Source organism: Manis javanica, chromosome 3, assembly GCF_040802235.1.
Source record: "Manis javanica isolate MJ-LG chromosome 3, MJ_LKY, whole genome shotgun sequence".
Classification (NCBI taxonomy): domain Eukaryota; kingdom Metazoa; phylum Chordata; class Mammalia; order Pholidota; family Manidae; genus Manis; species Manis javanica.
The window spans coordinates 139,767,837-139,791,495 of NC_133158.1; the positions used below are offsets into that span (position 1 = coordinate 139,767,837).

Genomic DNA, 23,659 nt, shown 5'->3' on the forward strand with positions numbered 1-23,659 from the left:
CTTTCTATTTTTTTATTCTTTTCACTTTTATTTATTTCTACCCTGATCTTTTTATGTCCCTCCTTCTACTGACTTTGGGCCTCATTTGTTCTTCTTTTTCTAGTTTCATTAATTTTGAATTTAGACTGTTCATTTGGGATTATTCTTCTTTCTTGGGGTAAATCTGTACTGCTATACACTTTTCTCTTAGAACTACCTTCACTGCATCCCACTGAGTTATTTTCATTTGTCTCCATATATTGCTTGAACTCTTTTTATTTGGTTAATGATCCATTGATTATAAGAGCATGTGATTGTAGGTTTTTTTGTTTTCTCCATATAATTTTTTTCTTGTGTGGTCTGAGAAGCTCGTTGGCACAATTTCCATCTTTTTAAATTTACTGAGGCTCTTTTTGTGGCCTAGTACATTATTTATTCTGGAAAATGCTCCATGTGCACTTGAAAAGAATGTGTATCCTGCTGCTTTTGGGTGGAGTGTTCTGTAGATGTCTGTTAGGTCCATCTGTTCTAATGTGTTGTTCAGTGCCTTTGTCTCCTTACTTATTTTCTGTCTGGTTGATCTAACTTTTGGAGTGTGTGGTGCATTGAAGTCTCCTGAAATGAATACATCACATTTTGTTTCCCCTTTTAATTCTGTTAGTATTTGTTTCACATATGTAGGTTATTTTATATTGGTTACATAGATATTTATAATGGTTATATAATCTTTTTGTACTGACTCCTTTATCATTATGTAATGTCCTTCTTTGTCTCTTGTTACTTTCTTTTTTTTAAAGTCTATTTTGTCTGATATAAGAACTGCTACTCCTGCTTTTTTCTCCCCACTAGTTGCATGAAATATCTTTTTCCATCCCTTCACTTTTAGTCTGTATATGTCTTTGGGTTTGAAGTGAGTTTCTTGTAGGCAGCATATAGACATGTTTTCTTTTTTTTATCCATCCAGTGACCCTATGCCTTTTGGTTGGTGCATTCAGTCCATTTACATTTAGGGTAATTATCAATAGATATGTACTTATTGCCATTGCAGGCTTTAGAGTTATGGCTACCAAATGTTCAAGGGCAACTTCCTTACCTTCCTTCCTATTTAACAGTCTAACAACTCATTTATTATGCTATTATAAACACAATCCAGAGGGTTTTTTCCCCCCTTCTTCTTCTTCCTCCTCCACTCCTTATATATTAGGTGTCATAGTCTGTACTCTTTGTGTATCCCTTGAATGACTTTGTGGGTAGTTTGCATTTGCTTACTAATTAATTGATCAACGTCCTTTATTGTGGTTTTATTTTCTCTGGTGACAGCTATTTAGCCTTAGGAGCACTTCCATCTACAGCAGTCTCTCTTTAAAATACACTGTAGAGATGGTCTGTGGGAGTTTAGTTCCCTCAACTTTTGTTTATTTGGAAACTGTTTACAATCATTGCTTCAAATTTAAATGATAATCTTTCTGGGTAGAGTATTCTTGGTTGGAGGCCTTTCTGTTTCATTGCATTAAATATATCATGCCACTTCCCTCTGCCCTGTAAAATTTCTGCTGAGAAGTCTGCTGGTAGCCTGATGGGCTTTCCTTTATATGTGATCTTTTTCTCTGGCTGCTTTTAATAATATTTCCTTGTCCTTAATCTTTGCCATTTTAATTATTATATGTCTTAGTGTTGTCTTCCTAGGGTCCCTTGTGTTGGGAGATCTCTGTACTTTGATAACCTGAGAGATTATTTCCTTCCCCTGTTTGGGGAACTTTTCAGCAATTATTTCCTCAAAGAGACTTTCTATTCCCTTTCCTCTCTCTTCTTCTTCTCATGCCTGTGTAAGGTGAATATTGTTCCATTTGAATTGGTTGCACAGCTTATTATTCTTTCATTCCTAGACATCCTTTTTTCACTCTGTGCCAGAGCTTCTTTGATTTCATGTTCTATAATTTCTATTTCATTTACCATCTCCTCTACCTCATCAAATGTACTTTTAAATCCCTAATTTATATGTTTCATTTCAGATACTGTATTTTTCAAAGTTTCCATCCCTTTCTTGAAGTCTTCCATGAGATCTTGAATATTTTTCTGTAGCTCTGTGAGCATATTTATGATTTTTATTTTGAAGTATTTATCAAGAAGATTGGTGATTTCATTTTTACTTAGTCCTCTTTCTGGCATCTGGATTTTTGTGCAAAATTTTTTTTCCATTTCAATTTTCTATTGATTCCTATGGAATAATAACTTTGTGTAAATATCACCCTCTAGTGCCCAGAAGCTCTACTTTCTGGAGCTCCCCAGGACCTGGAACAATGATGGGGTTGCAGGTGAAATGCACCAGCACCTGCCAGGGAGAAAGAGATCTTTCTTGTTTTCCAGCTGCAGTAAGTGCCTCCATTGCCAGGGACAATGGACCAAGAGCACAGGGAAATGCCTCTGCATTATGCCCCTGTAGCTGCCATAGGCAGGGTCACCATCCAGCTGGTCTGGCTTGATGGAGGGGGCAGCACGTGTGCAGACCAGTTCCTGCCTGGAGAAAGGAGCACCAGGCTGTGTATTGCAGTGGGGGGCCTCAGGGCTGTGTTGCCAGCCAGGGAGATGGAGCATCTGAAGCTCCTGAAAGTTCCCAACCTGCTGGGCTTAGTGTACCAGGACTATTTTGTCCACCTGCCCTTTCTCCTTAGCAGCAAGCTCTGTGTAACCTTTGCCCATTTATAAACCCCCTTGCTTTTGCAAAGTCTTTCAAAGTGCCCACCTTTCTTTTATCCCAGAGTAGCCATTTGTGCATACGTGTTCTACACAAGTGGCTGGAATCTCAGTCTTTCTGAGTATTTTTCCTGTCTTTGCATTTCAACCCCACTAATCTCCAGAGCACCATGTAATATGGGTTTGTGCTCCTGGAGCAGACCTCCAGCAGTGGGTATTTAGCAGTCCTGGGCTTCTACTCCCTCCCTGCTCCTTTTCTATTCCTCCTGCCTATGAGATGAGAGGAGGGGCAAGGCTTGGGTTCTGCTGGATCATGGCTTTGCTACTTTTCCCTTTTTTGTGAGGTCTTCTCTTTCCCCAAGATGTAGGCAGTCTGTGCTGCAGTCTTCTGGTCACTCTTTCAGGATTAGTTGTATTTGCTGTTTTTGTGTTACATGTGGTTTTGGGAGGAGGTTTCTGCCTCACTTCTCATATCACCATCTTTTTTTTTTTCTAATTAATGATTGATTCTTTTTCATGTGGGTGTCCAGTTGTTTCAGTTCCATTTGTTGAAATGACTTTCTTTTCCCCATTGTATTGCCGGTTCTCCTTTATCTATAATCAGCCAACTATATTAATATGGATCTGTTTTCAGGCTCCATTCTGTTTACTTGACCTAACTTTCCATTCTTTTGACAATACCACACTGCTTTCATTCCATACTTTTATAGTATATCTTGAAATTGGGGTTTCTGTTCTCTTTCAATATATTGCATTGGATCTTCTGGATCTTTTGCTTCTACTTTAATATCAATTTGTTTATATCCACAAAATAACTTGTGGTTTTTTTTTTATCAGGATTGCATTGTATTTATAGGACAAATTGGGAAGAATTTATGACTTAACATATGACTCTCCAGAAATATGGAATATCTTTCCATTTATGTAGTTCATCTTTGATTACTTTTATCAAAGCTTTCTCATTTTACTCATACAAATATTGCACATATATTATATTTAAGTATTCATTTTTGTATGCTAAATGATCCTGTGTTTTTATTTTTTAATTCTACTTACATATAAGAAAGCAATTTTCATGTATTAACATCATATCCTGTAACACTGCTATAATCACTAATTAGTTTCAGGAGTCATTTTGTAGCTTCTTTTCAATTTTCTACATAGATAATTATATCATCTGCAAAGGAAATTTTATTTCTTCCTTTCCAGTCCAAATGCCATTTTCTTTCTTTTTTGTCTTACTACATTACCTAGCACTTCCAGTACAATGTTGAAAGGAATAGTGAGAGAAGATATCCATGGCTTGTTCATGATCTGAAGAGGAAATCTACTTTCTTACCATTAAGCATCATGTTAGCTATGTTTTTTGTATATATATATACTTTAACCAGGTTGAGGATGGCCCCCTCTATTCCTAGTTTACTGAGTTTTTATCATGAAGAGCTATTGGACTTTGTCAGATGTTTTTTCTGCATATATTGTTTTTAGCCTGTTGATGTGCTAGATAACATTAATTGATTTTTGAAAGTTTTACCAGCCTTGCATATCTAGGATAAGACCCACTGGTTGTAGCATGTAATTCTTTTTATACATTGTTGGATTAATTTTGCCAATATTTTCTTCAGGATTTTTTTATCTGTGTTCATGAGAAATATTGGCCTGCAGTTTTCTTGTTATCTTTACTTCTAGTAATATGCTGGCCTCAGAGAATGAGTTAGGAGATGCTTACTACTTTCCTTCTATCTTCCAAGGAAGATCATAGAGAATTGGCTATATTTTTCTTTAAATATTTGGTAGAATTCAACAGTGAAACCATCTGAGTTTAGTGCTTTCTCTTTTAGAAGGTTATTAATTATTCATCAATTTCTTTAATAGATACAGGCTTATTCAGAATTTTTATTTCTTCTTGTGAGAATTTTGACAGATTGTGTTTCCCAAAGAATTGTTCCATTTCATCTAGTTTATAAAAGCTATGGCCAAAAAGTTGCTCCTGGCTCTTCTTTAGTATCTTTTTGATGTCCATTGGCATTATTACTTTTCAGTAATAATATAAACAATTATTTACTTATAGCAAAATAAATAAATACTAAAATAAAAATATATAGATTGATAATGACTCATATTTAGAAATAAAAAAGTATAATTTATTGGCTGGTAATACAGGTATACTACATTTTAATCAATGTATATTAATGTGTAATTATGAAAAGACATTTGACCACTAGGGCATTCAAGGTTGTTTTAGTGAAACCTAGGATAAATTTGTTTTGTCTTAATTAGGTATGAATCATCCTCATTTTGCGAGAACCTTTTGCTGTTGTCCTCATGGTTAGGGCTGTGTATATTTTCAATATTGGTTATAAGGATTTCCTTATTCATTATTCATTTGCTGTATTCAAGCAATCTAGCAATGCTGGTTTTCCTACTTTAAAGAGAATGCTTAAAATAATAATATAATTCAGGTAGCTGAAACTCTGTAATCAACATTTATGTCCTAAATGTAGTATTTTATGTATTCTCAGTTAATAGTAGATTCAGAAATGCTGTCTTTGGAATCTTTATTCATTATCTTTTTATTCCCTTGTATTTTATTTAAATCCTTGGAGACAGCTCTATTTGTATATTCAAATTATTCTTACCTGTCTCTACTGTGCATGTACTCTTCATCTATGTTGGTTTATTGATGTCTCTGATAAACTAATGGACTATATGGATCTATTCCATTCCATAAAAAAATTTTAATGTGTTCACTGAGCTCACATGTTTAAGTTATTTACATATACATTTTTGCCTGTGCATCAAGGTGGTTTCCAGATATTCTGAAGCCCATCCGTATTCCTCCTAGGAGACTGTGGATTCTTGGAAAAGAAGCTGTAATCAGGACCTGCAAGCTCTTTTTATGAGACTCCACTGTTTGTCAGTACCATTTGTTTTATTCTATTTATTGATTCCAACCACACCTTCAAATTTTGAAATAAATTTTCTGTAGTCTTGATGTCAATTCATTTACCATTCAGAATTATTCCAGTTAAAACCTGGAAAATTATTTATAGAAGCGGAAGCTAGGACAAGATGGCTAAAAGAAAGGACAGGTCTGCTGTTGGCTTTTTGTTTTTCCTATATATTTGTCATGGTCTCTTGGGCATAGCTATCTACTGGGATCTGTATCTTACCTGTTTAATACTTGATCAGAAACCTGTATTTTTGCCCTCATCCTCACCTGATATTTTTCAAGCGTGGATTTAGAATCCTATTATAATTCCATATTAGGCAGTATATATGATACTGAAGTTTTATTTGATATGAATCTTTCAAGCAACCTTATCTAGTACTCTATACCCAGGATATTAAAGGAACTGTATTTAGGATTAAGAAACTTGTTATAAATGACAAGGGATTAGTTGTAAATGTTTCACTGGTAACATACAAATATGAATTATGTAATTGTTCATGGATGCATTAATTATGAAGTTTTTCATTTCATTTCTTTACCTTCTAAAAAATAATTTTTAAAAAACATAAATGCCAGAAAAAAAGGTACTTTAAAATACAAATTATGATCTTAGTGAACATAGTAAATATATATATTTTAAAAACTGTTACTTGGGAAAAAATAGTGAAAATCCATTTTGAAAGGTCACTTTCAATCTGATGATTTCAATTCTGGTCAAGGTCTCTCCAAATACCATTTTGTTACCTTGTGCATAAATTATGCAATTTAGATTTACTGATCTTTATAAACATGTGTATTTTATTTAGAAATTTGAGGGTGAATACTTCTTTAAAAATAGCTGGATCATTTTTATAAGATAAACTATGGGTGAACTCTTACTACCTGATTGGAGGTGAGAGGAGTGAGACAATGAATAAAATCTAAAGTGATATTGAGTCTACAAAAGATTTTGGAACTGTAGTTCCTTAGCATTTGCAGATTTAGCATTCATGAACATAATAACCACATATGAGCGTAAGGGGTCATATAGAATTCTTGTTTTATGGAAGTATGAAATAGAGAACTGGTGTGGGGGCATTATCTACAGCAGAGTTTGAGGCTAGAATTGAGTTCAGAATCTGCTTTTCAAGCCAATTCTTATTGCTATCAACTTAGCATTATTGAAGTTTTTCATTTAAATGGAGAAAATTAAAGATGTCCTGGTATTCATATATTTGAAGATAAGAGATTCTCAAATATGCACCCCAAGTATTAAGACTATATTATATCAACACCAGCTTTTCTAGCTTCAATTTTGGAGGAAAAATTAATCAAACAACCTAGGGAAGACTGGTATAGGGGGAGGTGCACAGATGTCCAGCATCACCAATCAATCCCATGATTCAAAGAGTGTTGAACAGCAAAGAATTAGGCTAAGTATAAATTCTTTTTGCATTTATTTTCAATAATAAGTGAGGATGGTAATGGTTATAACACAGAATATTTATTTTGTTTTAATAGCTCTGGACTGGGAAAACTAAACATGACTTTATGGAGGTCCCTAAAGCGGTATTGTTTTAATGCTCTTGGGCTGCCGTAACAAAATACGAAGACTTGGTGGCTTAAACAGAAAAAATTTATTTCTCATAGTTCTGGAGGCTGGAAATCCCAGATCAAGAGGCATCAGGGTTCAGTTTCTGGCGAGAGCTCCCTTCCTGACTTCAGATGCCCACCTTCTTGCTGTGCCTTCACATGACCTTTTCTCCGAATGCTCATGGAGAATAAAGGAAAGAGCTCTCTGGTATCCCTTTTTGTAAGGATACTAATCATACTGGATCAGAACCCCACCCTAATAACCTTATTTGACCATACTTGCCTCCTTGTAAGTCACATTGGGGGATTGAGCTTCAACATATGTAATTTTGGAAGACACAGTTCAGTCCCAAACAGAGAATTTCCTGCGAGAAATATCATAGCTAAAGTTTGAAGGACCATCCATTATACAGTTGGCAATATTGTGACATACAGAACTTGACTAATATTTCTAAAGGTAATTAGCAGCAGAAAAAATATTTTGGCTCAAGTATATTATTTGGTTTCCATTCTTTGATAATTGCTACCTTAAAAACGATGACATTTTGTGGGATATAATTAAGCATATCAATTTATAGTATTCATTGACCAGACTGATCTAGTACATAAAGGGAAAAAAAATATGTGCATCTAGCTTGATTTTCCCAATAAAGGCTTTAAAAAGCACTATGAGTCAGACAATACTGTAGAAAAAGGATCATTATAGTTCATTTCTAGCATACTTCAAATTTTGTCCTTTGAATCAGAAATACATGCTCACTCTTAAAGAGAGTTATTGCCCATATTACCGTGTACTAGCTGAGTTTCTATTTATTATGACATGTGAGTAGATGGGTCCTACTAGAATAAATATTAGGTGATTGACAGCTGAGAGCAAGGCAATATGTATGAACTCTACATGCTATCCAGTCTTTCATTTTCAGATCTCAAAAAGGCACCTGTTATCTTCTAGGTACTTATTGAAAAGTTGAGGGGGAACTGACTTGGGTAAAATTTTCTAACAGAGGACCTGTAAAGATCTAATATTGAAGAAAAGATTTGTGGAAAAACTTTTACAACTAGTCCTTTCCAAAAATAAGCTCAAATCAAGTTCAAAGATGAGTAAAAAGAAAACATGAATATGATAATAAATAAGAATAGTATTTTTAAGGGCTGATAGGAAAATGCAGTCATCAAAACATAAAATATAGTTGAATCAATAATTTTTTTAAGCAGACACAGTTGAGTGCCCACTGCACGATAGCAATATGCTGAGGCCTGGAGGTACAATAAAGAAAAACATTGAGTTGAGGGTCTAGAGGGTAAATGAATAGTTGTATTAAAAGCAAATAAGATCTATAATGGAGGATATTTATTGTGCTAAAAACTATTTTGTTATTGTTTTTGTATTTTGTTTTTTCCAAAATAATCCACTTAGACTCACTGAAGTATCTAGTAAGGAGCACTGACCTGAAACCCTGAAAGAAGTGATATCTAGGCTGAGTCTTGAATCTGAGTTGGAGTGAGACATTCAAAGGCAGAGACACTTCTTTTAGTTTAGTGGAAAAGCATGTATGAAGACTCCATAGTAAAAAAATGAAAAGAATACAAAGAAGTAAAAATGAGTTCATTATGTATAGTTAGATTATAACATTTCTAAGGAAGGGAGTATAACAAAATTGATGACTACTTACTTAGGTTACGCTTTTGTTAAAAAATTATATAAAGCCTATAAATTTAACACTGATGATTATTTTGAGCACAATCTAATATATTCAATGATCATTTTCATCATGTCTAAACATTCTGGTATTTATGGCATTATAATAAAAGATATTATCCAAAAGGAATAAAGAGCCCTTGAAGGACTTTTTAAAGGTGGATCTTAATCAGATATCCATGCTGAAGAACTTAGGTTGCAGAATAGGCAATAAAAAGACTAGAGGGAGGGATCCCAGTTAGGAAGTGCAATGGAAGAAATGTCCTGAAATAAGACAGTGGCTGGATGATGAAGCAAAGTGGGTAGATTAGAGAAAATTTTAGGAAGTAAAATAGACATAGTGATTGATTTAGGGATGACCAAAAGTTGATGTTTTGGTTTCTGGCTTGAGTAGCCAAGAAGACAAAAGTAGAGAAAATGAATAAAAAGTAGATTGCAAACACCTGCTAAATTTAACTTGGTACATGTTGATTTTGAGGGATCTGTGGATCATCCAAAAATAATTAGATAAGATATTGAAGGTTAAACAAATTTGAATTTAATAAGTAATTCTTAGTAGAAAAATTCTTTTCCACTAATAATACGTAAGTTAAAAAATGTGTCAAACTGTTATATCAGATTATTTACAAAATGATTTTCTTTAGATGTGGGCAGACCCAACCTATCTTTTGTTTTATACATGCACACAATTCACTTTAATCTTCTCTCTAACCAAAATAAATGCCTCCCCACCAAGAAAAAAAAATGCTTAACACATTCTGAGAAATCATCTTTTTCAAAGCCTAGACCAACATTTCCCAGACTTGGTCCAAGTATGTCTGAATCCTGACTTCAGGCACACTAGGACACACCTCTCATATTAAAAAATGGACTGAAACTATGGAGTACAATTATAATCCACTGTGAGTATTTTGAGAGGTAAGATAAAGGAACTGTCCATTACAACTGTCTTTTTCAAAGCCTCAAATCATCTATCTCATGCAGAGCTGCCCTCTCCTCTCTTTAGGCATTTATAACTTTAATTTATGGCCCTCAGTTTCACTGAGGTGGGTCCTGCTAAGATCACTAGTGATCTTGATGGCTTCAAATCTAATGCTTACTTCTTGGTCACTACTTTTTTACCTCTTAATATGTGAAAAGTTAGCTACTCTATGGTACCTGGGATTTTTCCTCCATATGAAACCTATGGTATTTCTCTCTCTTTGCTTCCCTCCAAATGAACTGACTACCCCTTAGCATCCTTCACTTCTTTTCTTCTGATTGATCTATAAATATTGGAATGTCCAGAGAACTTGAGTATTACTTTCTGTCTAGGTGTTCTGTCAATTCTATAGTTTTTAAATAACTTTTACCTGTTGATGGTGTGCAAATTTTTATTTCTATCCTTGACATTAATAGCTATGTATAATAGACATTTCATATCTCTAAACTTAATGTGTCAAACTATATAATACTTTAGTTAAACATAGCAACCTTGATCTTCCTCCCCAAGACCTTATCCTTCTTTGTTCTTCCTCCTCTCAGTGAAAGGCATCAACTTCCATTCACTTTATTAATCAAAAATTCTAGTAGTCATCCTTGATTCTTTCCTATCATCACTCCACCAAAACATATCTGTATCAGCCCACTTTCCATTTCAATTCTTGCAATCCCAGTCTAAACCATAGCCATTTCATATAACAGTAGCTTCATTATTGGCCTACCAGTTTTAACTCTTTCCTTATACTATCCATTCTCAAAACAATACCAAAATAATCTTTAAAAAATATTAATAGGAGCACCTAGTCTTATTTAAAATCTTCTATGTCATGTAACATTTAGCATAAAATCCAACTCTTTATCACATATTCCAAAGCCCATAATGATCTGACGTCTGACAGTTTCCTGATATTCTTTAAGATCCTCAGATATATGGAGCTGGCCCTAATTTAGAGCTTTTAACATAGTTATTTCCACTGCCTGGAATGATCTTTTCCAACTTACATGCTGGGTCACCTTTCTTATTGAGGTTATGTTATGTTCTCAGACAGACCTTCCTAAACTTCCTGACCACCGAAGCAGAGGTTAATATCAATGTGCATAGCTGTATAGTTTATAAAACAAGAAAGCAAAAAAAATAAAAATAAAAATCATCAGTAATATGGAATGGTATCAACTGAAAATTGCATAGCAACTTAAATAACATATGAGTGCTTATGTAGTCTATAAAAAATATTTTGCAAATGTTTAGTGTCGGGTTCCTTCCCCGTCTCTGACTCGCAGATGGGGGAAGAGACGCGATGAGTCGTCGAAGACCTGAAAGGACCAGCCAGGGGACTCAAGGTGTGACAGTGCAAGAGTGGTGCTGAGAGGGCACCTCTCATATTTATTGATTAAATGATTGTTAACAACAATAAGATCCTGTATAGAGGTCTCCATGCACAATCATTAATCAAATCCAACTCTCAACAGTTTCCAACCTTCTGAAACATAACAAACAAGTCCTCATGGTGAACAATACAAGAGCACTCATATCACAGAAACTGTTTCTGTCTTGGCTACTGTTTCTGTCTTAACTATGAATCATGAACTATAAACAAACAATCAAGTCAGATATGATTATTCATATGATTTTTATACTTTATATATGAATTCCCACCGTTTAGGGATTTTAGAATTACAATTATGCAATATATGCAAGCTTCATAAAAGAAAAAAGAAAAATCTTAATAGTTATTGCATTATTGGAAATTTTAACCTTAAGGTAGTTATAGGTACTGTTTGCTTATACATTTTAACAAGTTTATTGAGTAATGCTAGTAAATGATACTATTACTTATATCATGAAAGAAAACTTTGACATAGTAATTCAATATGCCATTTATATATCCATGTATGCTTTTTTCTAAATTGACATAAGATCATATATAGGACTAAAACTGATAATAACTTATAACAGCTACATTTTCTTAACTATTCCTCTGTGCCAAATAACTTTCTAAGCAATTTTTATGTAATAACTTTTTAATTTGATCTTCACAAAACCCTATATATTATGAACCATTATAGTTCTTATTTTATTAAAAAGCAAACCAAGACATAAGATCAATCACCTAGTAATTAGTACAGCAAGAATTTGAATACAGAGAATTAGAATTCAGGCAATCCAAGCTTACAAGCCCAAATCACTTCTATACTTCTTCTTTCCACTATTAATATATGCTTTTCCTTAGGTTCCAGAGATAAAGAAGCATTTAAATATACTCAATTGACTTTCATATATGTATACATACATACACACATATGTATACATATATATATACATACATACACATATAAATATTACACATTTTCCTTATCCATTTATGATGGACACTTCAGTTGTTTTTGTGTCTTGGCTATTGTGAATAATGCTTCAGTGAACATGGGAATGCATATATCTCTGTTACATAGTGATTTTGTTTCCTATGGATATATACCCAGAAGTGGAATTGCTGTATCTTACAGTAGTTCTATTTTTAATTTTTTTTAGGAACTCCCATGATGTTTTCCATAATGGCAATACCAATTTACATTCCCAGTACAGAAGGGTTTCCTTTTCTCCACATCCTCACTGCATTTGCTGTATTACAGCTTTTTGATAATAGTCTTCCTAAGAGGTGTGAGGTGATATCTCACTGTGGTTTTGATTTGCCTGTACCCAATGATTAGTGATGTTGAGCATCTTTTCATCTACCTATTAGCAATTTGTGTTCTTCTTTAGAAAAATCTATTCAGGACTGTTTCCAGTTTTTAATTGGGTTATTTATTTTTTGCTGCTGAGTTGTATAAATTCCCTGTATATTTTGGATACTAATACCTTATCAGATATATGATTTGTAAATGTTTTTACCATTCCATAGGTTGCCTCTTCATATTGTCGATTGTTTCCTTTGCTGAGCAGAAAATTTTAGTTTGATGTCTAACTTATTTATTTTTGCTCTTGGTGCCTATGCTTTTGATGTCAATTCGAAAAGATCATTGCCAAGACCAATGTCAACATTTTCCCTATGTTTATTTCTTGGAGTTGTAGAGTTTAGGGTCTCACATTTAAATCTCTAGTTCACTTTGAGCTTATTTTTATTTATGGTGTAAGATAAAGGTGCAATTCCATTATTCTGCATATTGATAACCAATTAAGAACACAATTTATTGACAAGACTATGCTTTCTCCATCATGTATTCTTGGCACCTATGACAAATATTAGTTGACTATATAAGCATGGGATTATTTCTGGACTGTCTATTCTGTTCCATCAGTCTATGTGTCTGTTTTCTGTCAATACTATACTGTTTTGATTATAATAGATCTGTAATATAACTTAAGTCAGGATGCATGATCTCTCCAGTATCATTCTTCTTGCTCAAGATTGCTTTAGCACTTTGGAGTCTTTTGGGGTTTTAGAGTTTCTTTTTTCTATTTCTGTGAATATTGCTATTGAAATTTCGATAGTGATTTTATTGAATTTGTAGATTGCTTTTCAGTAGAATGGAACAAAATTATTCTAATCCATGAACATGGGATATATTTCCATTTGTTTATCTCTTCTTTGATTGATTTTTGGTTGTTTAAATAAAAATACTTTACTGATATAGCAAAAAGAAAGCATATTCTGAAAACTGCTTTTATCCTTGTGTGTATAAACTTTTTATATTTTCATGGCTTAACAAATTACTTAAGGAGAACCTAATTTAAATGTATCCCAGATAAAGTTCTGGAAAAGATTCTCAAAAGTTGAAAAAAAAACAATCCCCTACCTTTTCTTGTTGACATTTTGACAGATGACATGCTAGAAAACCTTTGTTGATAGACTTTAAGATGCTGAAATGAATGACAGTTTCTACTCAGCTAATTGACAACTGGAGACAAAAATAAATCAAATGAAATGCATTATGATATTACTCAAGGGAACAGTCTTTTAGGAAATGTACAATGTTTATTTTTTTAAATGAGACTGCATTTTTTACTAAGTATAGTTGATATACAATATAATATTGCTTTCAAGTATATAGCACAATGATTCAACAGTTACACATATTATTAAATCCTCACCCCCACTAGTTCAGTTACTATGTCAACATAGAAAGATGTTATAGAACCATGGACTATATTCTCCATGCCACACTTCCATTGCTATGACCAATTTATGTTATGATTGAGATTTTGTGCCTCTTTATCCTCTCACCTTTCCTGCCCACCCACCCCAACCCCTCCCCCATGGTAACCACCAGTCACTCTCCTCATTGCCTATGAGTCTAATGTTTTTAAAATTATTTTTGTTTTGCTTTTAGATTCCACATTGAAGTGAAATCATATGCTATTTAAGACTGCATTTTTTTACTTAAATCACTGAACTGTTGGCTACCTCTTGTAAAGAAAAGCAGTAACTGCAGAAATAATGATTATCCAATTGAGAAGGTAATAGGCACTGATGGTAAGATCATGAAAGTTCTTCCTTGAAGTATTTAACGTGATCCCATTTAAACAATTTAACAGAATTCTATACATTGTTTAAGATCTATCTATTCAAAGAGATCTTAAAATTATAGTCAAATATTGTTAGATAGTTTTGATAGTTAATATTTTCCTGCAAGTATAATAATCACCATATTTCAAAATCCCAAAGAAATTCCTTGGGTTTCATGATTTCCATCCTTGTTTTTCCTTGTAATGCATATGATAGAAATTCAAAAATAAGTTGCATATTCTCAAATAAAAATTTTCTGAGGAGAATGTGAATATTTATGAAGGACTCACCCTTGAGTTTCACTATGTGATAGAGTAAATGTAATAATAAAAATAAGTACTTATATCTGTACTTGTCTAAAGAGTGAGTAGGGAAAATTTAATCTTTTAAAAAGGAAAATAACTTTTCTCCTGAAATGTCTAGCTAATTGAACCATTTGAAAGGAGGAGAACTAATCGGCCTTGAACACCTGCTCTCTGGCTTGTATTGTGCTGTATGCATACTGCTCCATTCATGACAAAGTGTTCAAAAGTCCAGAGTGAAATAATAACATGTAAATTAGAGGTTTTAAAACGTTTTAAAAAAAGTTTTAAATTATCAGTTTCTATTTTTGTTCTGTTTATATAATTTCTTGGTGTTAAAATGGCTTCATTTCATTATATGGTAGTCGTGGAGCTTGCTTTCATTTTTTATTTAGAAGAATATTGAAATCCTACATGAGTCCCTAGAGGTTATGGGATGCGATATGGGTTTCATGGAATGTAAAATTATAGAAATTATGATTGGTTCTCACAAGATGACCTCATACTGTTTACTATTAGCCCAGTAGAATAGATGATAAATTAAGACTCAAAGAAATAATGAACTTTTCCAAGGTCATCCAACAAATAACGAAGAGGTGATGGCAAATTTAGAGAAACAAATTGAAATCAGTTGGGGGTTGATGAATTAATCTATCAGCTACAGTTGGCTGAACTATTCATGGTTATTGTTCCCTCTCCTGTAAAATCATCTTTTTATACATAGATTAATTCTCTATCATATTTCTTAGAACCAGTTTGTGATGTTTAAATGTGACATATTGCCTGTTGTTCCTGGAAATTCCTCTTATCTCTTTCAAAGTTGGGATTTGATGGCTAGACTGCGATACAGGAATAAGTAATGAAAGGTGCAAAAGGAATTTGGGACAGCCTAGATTTGAGATATGTATATTGATTCTCCTTTCTTGAGAGAAAGACCAGAGGTTTCAAAAATTAAAAATAGGTCATTAAAATAAGGAAAGTCATGGTACAAAATGAGAAAGTTTTCTTGCAAGGTAATTAGCTAAAATAAGGACTAAATCTGAAAACCATAATGATCAGCACAATGGGGGAAAATAGGTAATCAGTGGAAATCCAAGAAGCAGACAGGTGTAGTGAATGAGGCAGGTAGGCCATGATGGATAGCAGGGTTTTGTTTGTCTGAGAAATTGTAGTTCAGGGCAAAAAAAAGAGAAAAAATCCAGTCCTGAAAGGCTGAAGGCTTGGTTTGGAATTTAGTAACAAAGTTTCTAAGTGGAAATCATTGAGCTACTAGGAATAGTCACTGTCTAATTCCTATCTAGGGAAAAGACTATTCTGTATTTGGAGCAAAACTGAGAACTTTGCTGATAGTGAAGGGGGCACTTGCAAGTGTTCTTAATTTAGTTTCTAATTAGAATAGTGGTTCTTAACTGATTTGCATTTTAGCATTGGCTGTATTGTCTTTTGTTCTTTCTTTTTTCAAAATGTGCATGCCTAGAGAACCTCATACTTCCATTTAATTAAAATGTCTGGGTGTAGAGGGTTTATTATTAACAATTACAACCAGTTACCTTTGGTGATTTCTTATACACATCTAGTGCTAAGAACACTGGGAGTGTTGCAGGCCCAGGGAACTAAGTAATCCTTTAAAATAATAATCAATACATTTCAGGGTGCAATAGATACAGATCCTAACACACAAGAAATAGTTACATTGATTATTTTGTTATCCTATTCTTGGATTAAAGACTTCTGGTAAACAAGATGCAATATCCAGTCCACAAATACTACTTAAGAAACAGAAGAAAGTTGGGAAGTACTGTGGAAGTAGAGAAGGAAAGCCCAGGTAGCACCACATTAAGTATAAATTCATCATGAAGTTCCACAGATGTAAAGTAAAATGCTTATACCTGGCATGCTCATTAGAAGAGCCCATTCATTTGGATTATACATGAAAATTCTGAAAGCAAAATAAAGGGTGGGAGGTAATGTTTCTGAGTGTAGTCATTTGGAAACATCTGACAATTTATTGATTGAAGTACAAAACCTTGAAAGGACTAAAAATAGGTAGTGCATGGTTATCACAGTGTTTCTCAAATGTTAATCCTCTTGGGATCTTGTTGAAATGAAGATTCTGATTTGATAAGTTTAGGTGAGCCCCAAGATTCTGTATTTCCCTGAAGTTTCTTGATGATGTCATTGCTAATGGGCTACATAGCATTTTGATTAGTAAGTGTATCTGATTAGTAAGGCCATCAAAATAACAAATAATCTAGATTTATAGTTGAACAAGGAAAAGTAAAGGTATGTATTTTATGTGTTTCATTCTGTAATAGAATTAGTGACCCACTCCTTTCCTGGATTTTTTTCAGGTATTTAGGCAGAAGGGATGAAATCAGCCACAGATGACAACAGAATTTCATATTAATGTACTTGATGAATCTGAACATGATGATCATCTCCTGTAAGGAGGACACTAAGTAATCAGTACTCAATTTTATGTACACATGGAGACTTTTAATAAAAGAAATTTCAGAATAAACTTTTTGGTATTTGTGACAGCAAATTATCTTTCAAGGATTAAATTTGTATCTTTCCAGGAAATTTGAGTTTTTATTAATCCCAAGATTAAGACTCAAGTTAGAAAAATAGTACAGTTTGGTTTGTGTGTTGGGGATGGGGGTATAGATTATGAAGTGACCAATACACATCATAGAGCAAATTTTCCAGCATGAGCCAAAACTGCATTCATTATACCAAGCAAAAAGGTCATGCGCTGAATGATGGGGCTGTATTTCCATGTTACAGGACTCTGCTAGGAAAGATCTCAAATTTGTTTTAAAAAATTGTGTAAGCCTTAGAAGACTGGGAATTATAGGCAGTCCCCAATTTACAATGGTTTGCCACAATTTTTCAGCTTTATGATGGTGCAAAAGTCATAGGCATTCAGTAGAAGTGATACTTTAATTTTTGAATTTTGATTTTTCCCTTGCTAGCAATATGCACTGTGACGCTCTCATGATGCCAGGCAACAGAGGGAGTCAGCTATGCAATAATGAGGGTAAACAACCAACACACTAAAAACCATTCTCTACTCATACAGCCTTTCTGTTTCTCACTTTCAGACAGTGAGAAACAAATTGCATGACCTATTCAAGAATTTTTTATAAAATAGGCTTTGTGTTAGATGACCTTGCCCACCTGTAGACTAATGTAAGCATTCTGAGCATGTTTATGGTGTTGAAACTATGATATTCAATAGAGTAGGCATATTAAATGCATTTTCAACTAATATATTATCAGCCTACTGTGAGTTTACTGGGATAGAACCCCATCATAAGTCAAAGAAAATCTGTATTATAGGAGCTGTACATTTCTTATCTTTAGAATGTATACTGGCCCAAATAGGGTGGGAGAGGGTGCAATGTTAAGAAACTGCAAAACAAAACAAAACCCTGCAAAAAAATATGTGAAACCCAAAGGAAACATTTCTATTTAACATCTGTGTGACAGAGAAGTGCAAAGTCCGAGCAGCATTAGTCCCAGCATGAATAGTGAGGCCGAGATGGCAGTAGGTCGGTAAGCGGGTGCTCAGTGCATGGAAAAGAGAAGCAGTAACATTGGTGGCAGTTACAGCTACTCTTAACCTCCTCCCCCACCCTGCCCTTAACGCTGGACACTGATACTATTGTAAAACCCACTCTTCTAAACCTTGAGCATCTACAGACTGGAATAAATGAGCCCAACAGCACTAACTCAATGTTGTCTTTTACTTAGTATCAGTGAAAATCAGATGATTCAAAACACAGAGCAGGAGCAGAAGAATATTAATACAGCAGACACATTGTTAGAAAACTCATTATTGGAGCCCAATCTCTCTCCAATGAGCAAACTATTTTGGAGGAACCTCATGGAGCTAGTTTGCCTGCAAGTGGGAGAGAGAGAGCTGCTCAACAAGAGCTTTGTTGCTGACACTGGCATCTCTAGAATGGCAAAACCGAGGAGACATACATTTCATGCTTTTTTAAAATCTGAAGAGACAAAGTGTACTTTATATATGCTTTGTTATACTTTCATCATTAAGGAACATCTCTAAAGACCCAAAAGTCCTAATTGAGAAGGAAGTGAAGAATTTTAAAAAGAATCTCCCAAAGTGATGATTTCCAAAATCAAGGGCAGGAATGTAGCTGCTTTTGGTTTGGAAATTACTTCTTGAGAATGAAAGTCGTGCATATAAGAAAATGTATTTGTACAGCCAGTATAAAAGGAAATGTGAGTGACATGATAAGAATGCACAGGTTCTGTGTCTGGGAAGCATTAATGAAAAGACATTGTGTGAGGAAAGAAATGAAAAATCTTTATCATGTGCCTGAAGAATTAGTGATATTAATATTAAATATAAAAATTATCAGTCTACTTAGAAATCACTTTATAGCAGTGGAGTCAAGTAGGCAATAGAATAATTTTCTAAATAGTCTGGAGAATTGGCAACTTCCTTTTTTTTTGTTTAACTTTTCTTGTTAGTATAGATAGAATTGAATTATAATGTAGCATATAAATTAATAAAGTGGCATTTTTGAGGACAAATGGGAAGTGTTTTAGAAACATGAGACTATTTATATTCTATATTAAAAGAGTATTCGGACTTACTTGTGAGTTGAACCCATTTCTTACAACTTAGCTCCACTTTGCTCAATCGTGCTAGTAAAATTACCATTTGCTTTTGGAAGTCAGGGCTACAGCAAACAGGATTGAACACAGTGTAAGAATTTGCCGCTAGTTAGATTTTCTTTAGACTAATATTATGCCATTTGAGTCATTGATAACAAGCACTTATAGAATGCTTTATATTTTTCAATTTCCTCGCTGACTTTACAAAGCAGTTATTAATTAATTTGCCCCCAATGCTTTTAAATTAGAATAATCTACAAATGAGGAAAATGGATACAGCTGCTATTTCTTTCATGTTTTATTACAAGATTCATATCTTTCTCCAGGATGTATAAGAGCTCGGCTGAGCTGGGAGAGAGAGAAGTGAGCTGTTGCATGTCAAAGTAGCTGATTGAAGCAGCAAGCCAAAAATGAGAGCTACACCTTTCATCTCTTACTATGATGGGATGAGCAAGAGTCTAAAGCTGGAGGAAGTACCACTCGCCTTGTTCCCACCTGCCATGGAGCAGCGCACCTGGCAAAGGGCAGGGGGTCTGCTAAGTGCACCTTTCACTGTTGTGGGGGCCCCAGAACAAAAGGCCCTGAGGTCGACAGGGTAGGTGAGAGGGAAGAGTTAGTACTATAATAACACTGAATCCTAAATCAGATTGGGGAAGGTATCTTCAGGATTTCTGCCTCTTCCAATGGGAGGTCTCAGCAGAGGTGCCTGAAGCAGGCCCTACCCACAGCCTCATAATTTTGAATGTCTGCTCCTTGACATTAGACATGGAGAGCTAGAGACTGGTAAACTTATAAATTCTGACCATTAGCATCTAAAATTGCTTTCTTTCCTTTATTTTTATTTACAAATCTGCTTATCTTTTATGTTTGCTAAAAAGAGACCTCAGATTTTTGTTTTACCACCATTTCTATAATCATCTAACCAATATAATATATTCTAAAAGATAACTATGTAACTTCTGCTTCATTTTCTACCATAAACTCCCCAGTATGTTCTGAATTTTAAAATAAAATCTTAATAGTAACTATATGTAAGCACAGTTAAAGCATTGAACTGGATATAGAAGGTAGATGTTTCCTAGAATCATTATTTTAATCCTGTTTCAGTAATTTCTATATGAGTATTTTGATAAATAGTGAATTTATGGAGCAGATACTGTGTGTTTGATCTTATATTGGCACCGAGTAACTGTATCTTTCAAAGTTTGATAACTAACCAGGGCAGAATAAAACCAGGAACTTGAAGGAACAAACTGATAGGAACAGACTTTATTCAGTGTCAACTCATAGGAAAATGTAGTAACCAACTCTACCCTGACTGGATGATGAAACCACACAGATTAGACAACATAAGAGGAGTTGGTAGGTTTATAATCCTGGGGAGGATGCAAGATGAAAATCAGAAATATTATCCAAGTAACAAAATTTCAAATACCATTAAGGACCTTAATGAGAAGAGACTAAAATATACATTCTTGGTTGGATCAAATTAAAAAAACTTCAATACATATTATAGATCTTATAATTGTTTCTAATGATTTATTTAAAAACATGATTTATGTAGAATTACAGAGCTGCTGGCTGCCAACTATTATAAGAAATGACTAGATAAAATTTGAGTAAATGAAGCAACCTGTTTTATTATTTATTCATTAATTGTTGAGTGTTCTTCGAAAAATTGAAGACTGAACCCAGAACTTAATTAACCATAAGTGGTAGACTAATGGATCAGTTTTACACACTATATATTCATGTTTTACAGTTCTTTTCTATAACAATCCACATTAGAAACTAAGTTTTATCTTCCACTTAAAAGTAATTTTTCTGGTGGTTAGAATTTCAGTGTATGTAAATATTCTGCAATGTCTGCCTCTGAGATAATTCTTCCTTTGCCAATTGTACCAAATGCTCCTTTTCCTTTGGTAAAACCTGTGTAACAGATTTGACATTTGTTTCCTGTGTAAGTCTATTTATTTAAAAAAAAAATTCAGTCAGTGCATCCTTCCTATTTCAAAAGCCCTTTGAATTAAATACATATAAAAGCCTTTTAATAACATAAAGGTGATAGATATGTACATATCATCCAGATTAGTCCATGGTACACTTTCCACTAAGTATGGCCTCAGTCATTTAATTGTTAAAAACTGTGTGTGCTGGAGCAGGAAGTAGAGGGCACATTCCTGCCTACACACACACACTCAAACACTGATTACTCTCTTTATGGTAAGAAAATTGTCTCTCCCTTTTTTTCTAAATCGTAATCAAGATGATACATGCATCCTATATCACTAGCACACATAATATCAAGACTGCTGCACCTGCATTCAGATTTTAAATGACCTCACAGGTTTTTCTCAGAATATTATGTGGATCATCAATATACATTTATTTTACTGAAGTACTTCTATTGAGGACTTTTCTAAAAGAAATCTGTTTCATGTAACTATCATTTACTTGGGAAAAAATACAGATGCTGAAATTGACAGTGAATATGACCAGGCACTGTTCTAATTACTTAACATGTATTATTGACCCATTTATTCCTCAAAGCAACATTATGAGTAGGCTTTCCAAGGATCTTTGCTGGTAAGGAAACAAGTGTTGAGATACTCCTAACTTCCTCGGGTTGTAGAGGCAGCAAGGGGCAGAGTCAGATGTCCAACCTGGCAGTCCGGCTGTGAAGCACAGGGCTTACCCACTATATACTAGTCTCTCCTGCACCCCACAAACAAGTTGTTTGCAACTTCCCAAACAAGTCCCACTGTCCTGGCACAGAGCATCTTGTTATTTGGAGATGAAATCCAATTTGGAATTAAATACAAAGGATTAATATGCAGATTAGTTTTTATGAATTTTGGTTAACTATCCATCCATATGCATTTTAAAAATGGAGCCCCAGTCTTCACGGTGACACCCTACTGCCATACAACTCAGAGGTAATTTGTTCTTGGTTGTTGTGTTATCCTGCTGTCAAATGTCCTGATATATTTCCTTTTTTCCTCCTTTATCAATTGTCTTTATGTTCTATTCATAGTATCTGATTTTTATTCTATTACACTTTTAAGGTACATCCACTCATTTGCTTTTTGGAAGCAGATGGCCTATAAATAAGCAAGTACCTTGATTTATTTAAAAATTAATCTTGACTTATAAGTTACCTTGATTTATAAAAAATTAATTCAATTATTAGAAGCTTTTCCTACATATGACTGACAACCAAAAGTAGAGAAAAAATTCCTAATGATGTAATTTCTTATTAGTATTATAAATGGCTTGCTGTCAGTTTACCCTTGACTGATTTGGTTACTGTAATTGAGCAAGGCTCTTTATATTTATGGTGACACATTAATAGGGCAAATTATTTGGAAAAAATGTATTATTTATCCCATTTTACTAGGGAAGGAACTAAAATTTGGGAGTTTAGTTGGCACCAGTTCTGACAGCTTCTATGTAACAAAATCAATGGTTGGGACAAGATATTTTGATCCTAGACTAAATGTACTTTTCACATCATGGGTATGGATAAATGACTCAGCTTTTTTTTTTTTTTCCTGTGACATTTACTTTTCAAATGCTGGTAGAGCACAGGAGAAATTTCAAATAGGAAACCCAGAAAAGTCCAGGAGATAAATATTAGGTTGGAATTTGTACAAATGACAAGTACAAATGAAGGAATGATAGAATTGTGGACTAGTGAATTATACTGATGGAAGTTTAGGCAAAAATACAAATGACTTAAAGAGCTCTAGTAACTATTATTAAGTAGGTCACCTACATGATCCATAAGTAGCAGTAATAACACATATGGATAATGGCAGTTCATTTCAAGGAAACAAAGTCAATAAACACCACCTCTCCCTACTGCCAAATTCTCAGTATATGAGAATTCTCAGTTTTGAGAATTACCAATGTGTATTTAGCAAATGATGGCTATATTCTGAGTCATAGCCAAAGCTAGGAACGTTGTTGTATTTCAGAATTGATGTTCTCACTCTCTTAGAGAAGTCCTTTTCCCTCTTGACATGAACATCATATACAAGCAGCTGGAACTTTGAATATGTAATTTGGTTAAGGTGTTATGTCTCCTCCCAGGCTGGTTGATTATCTTTTTATAGTTTTGTGTGTGTCATGTTGTCAGTTTCCCACACTGTGCACTCATTCATAAACTCATTGCTTAGTTTGGACTTTATTTTTTTAGGAATATATCAGAATCAGAGCAGATTAAGTAGATTAAATTTGAAATACAGTAATTGCCTGAAATGTCAAAATCTACATTAGGAATTACCAGAGTCATTCCAATGGAACTGGGATTCTTTTCCAACTT

The 23,659-nt window shown here is 34.0% G+C and overlaps 1 long non-coding RNA gene across 4 annotated transcripts in view; it reads left to right on the plus strand.

Moving 5' to 3' along the window:
- Positions 1-20,990, plus strand: part of LOC140848204 (uncharacterized) — a 33,019-nt gene extending 12,029 nt beyond the window's left edge. Inside the window, exons 2-4 of one of the 4 annotated variants that reach the window (XR_012128769.1) lie at positions 14,208-14,350; positions 17,037-17,144; positions 19,662-20,990. This is a non-coding gene — a long non-coding RNA (uncharacterized lncRNA). The remainder of the gene's footprint in view (positions 1-14,207; positions 14,351-17,036; positions 17,145-19,661) is intronic. The other 3 variants (XR_012128768.1, XR_012128766.1, XR_012128767.1) reach the window with 3 other exon arrangements.
- Positions 20,991-23,659: the final 2,669 nt, after the last annotated feature.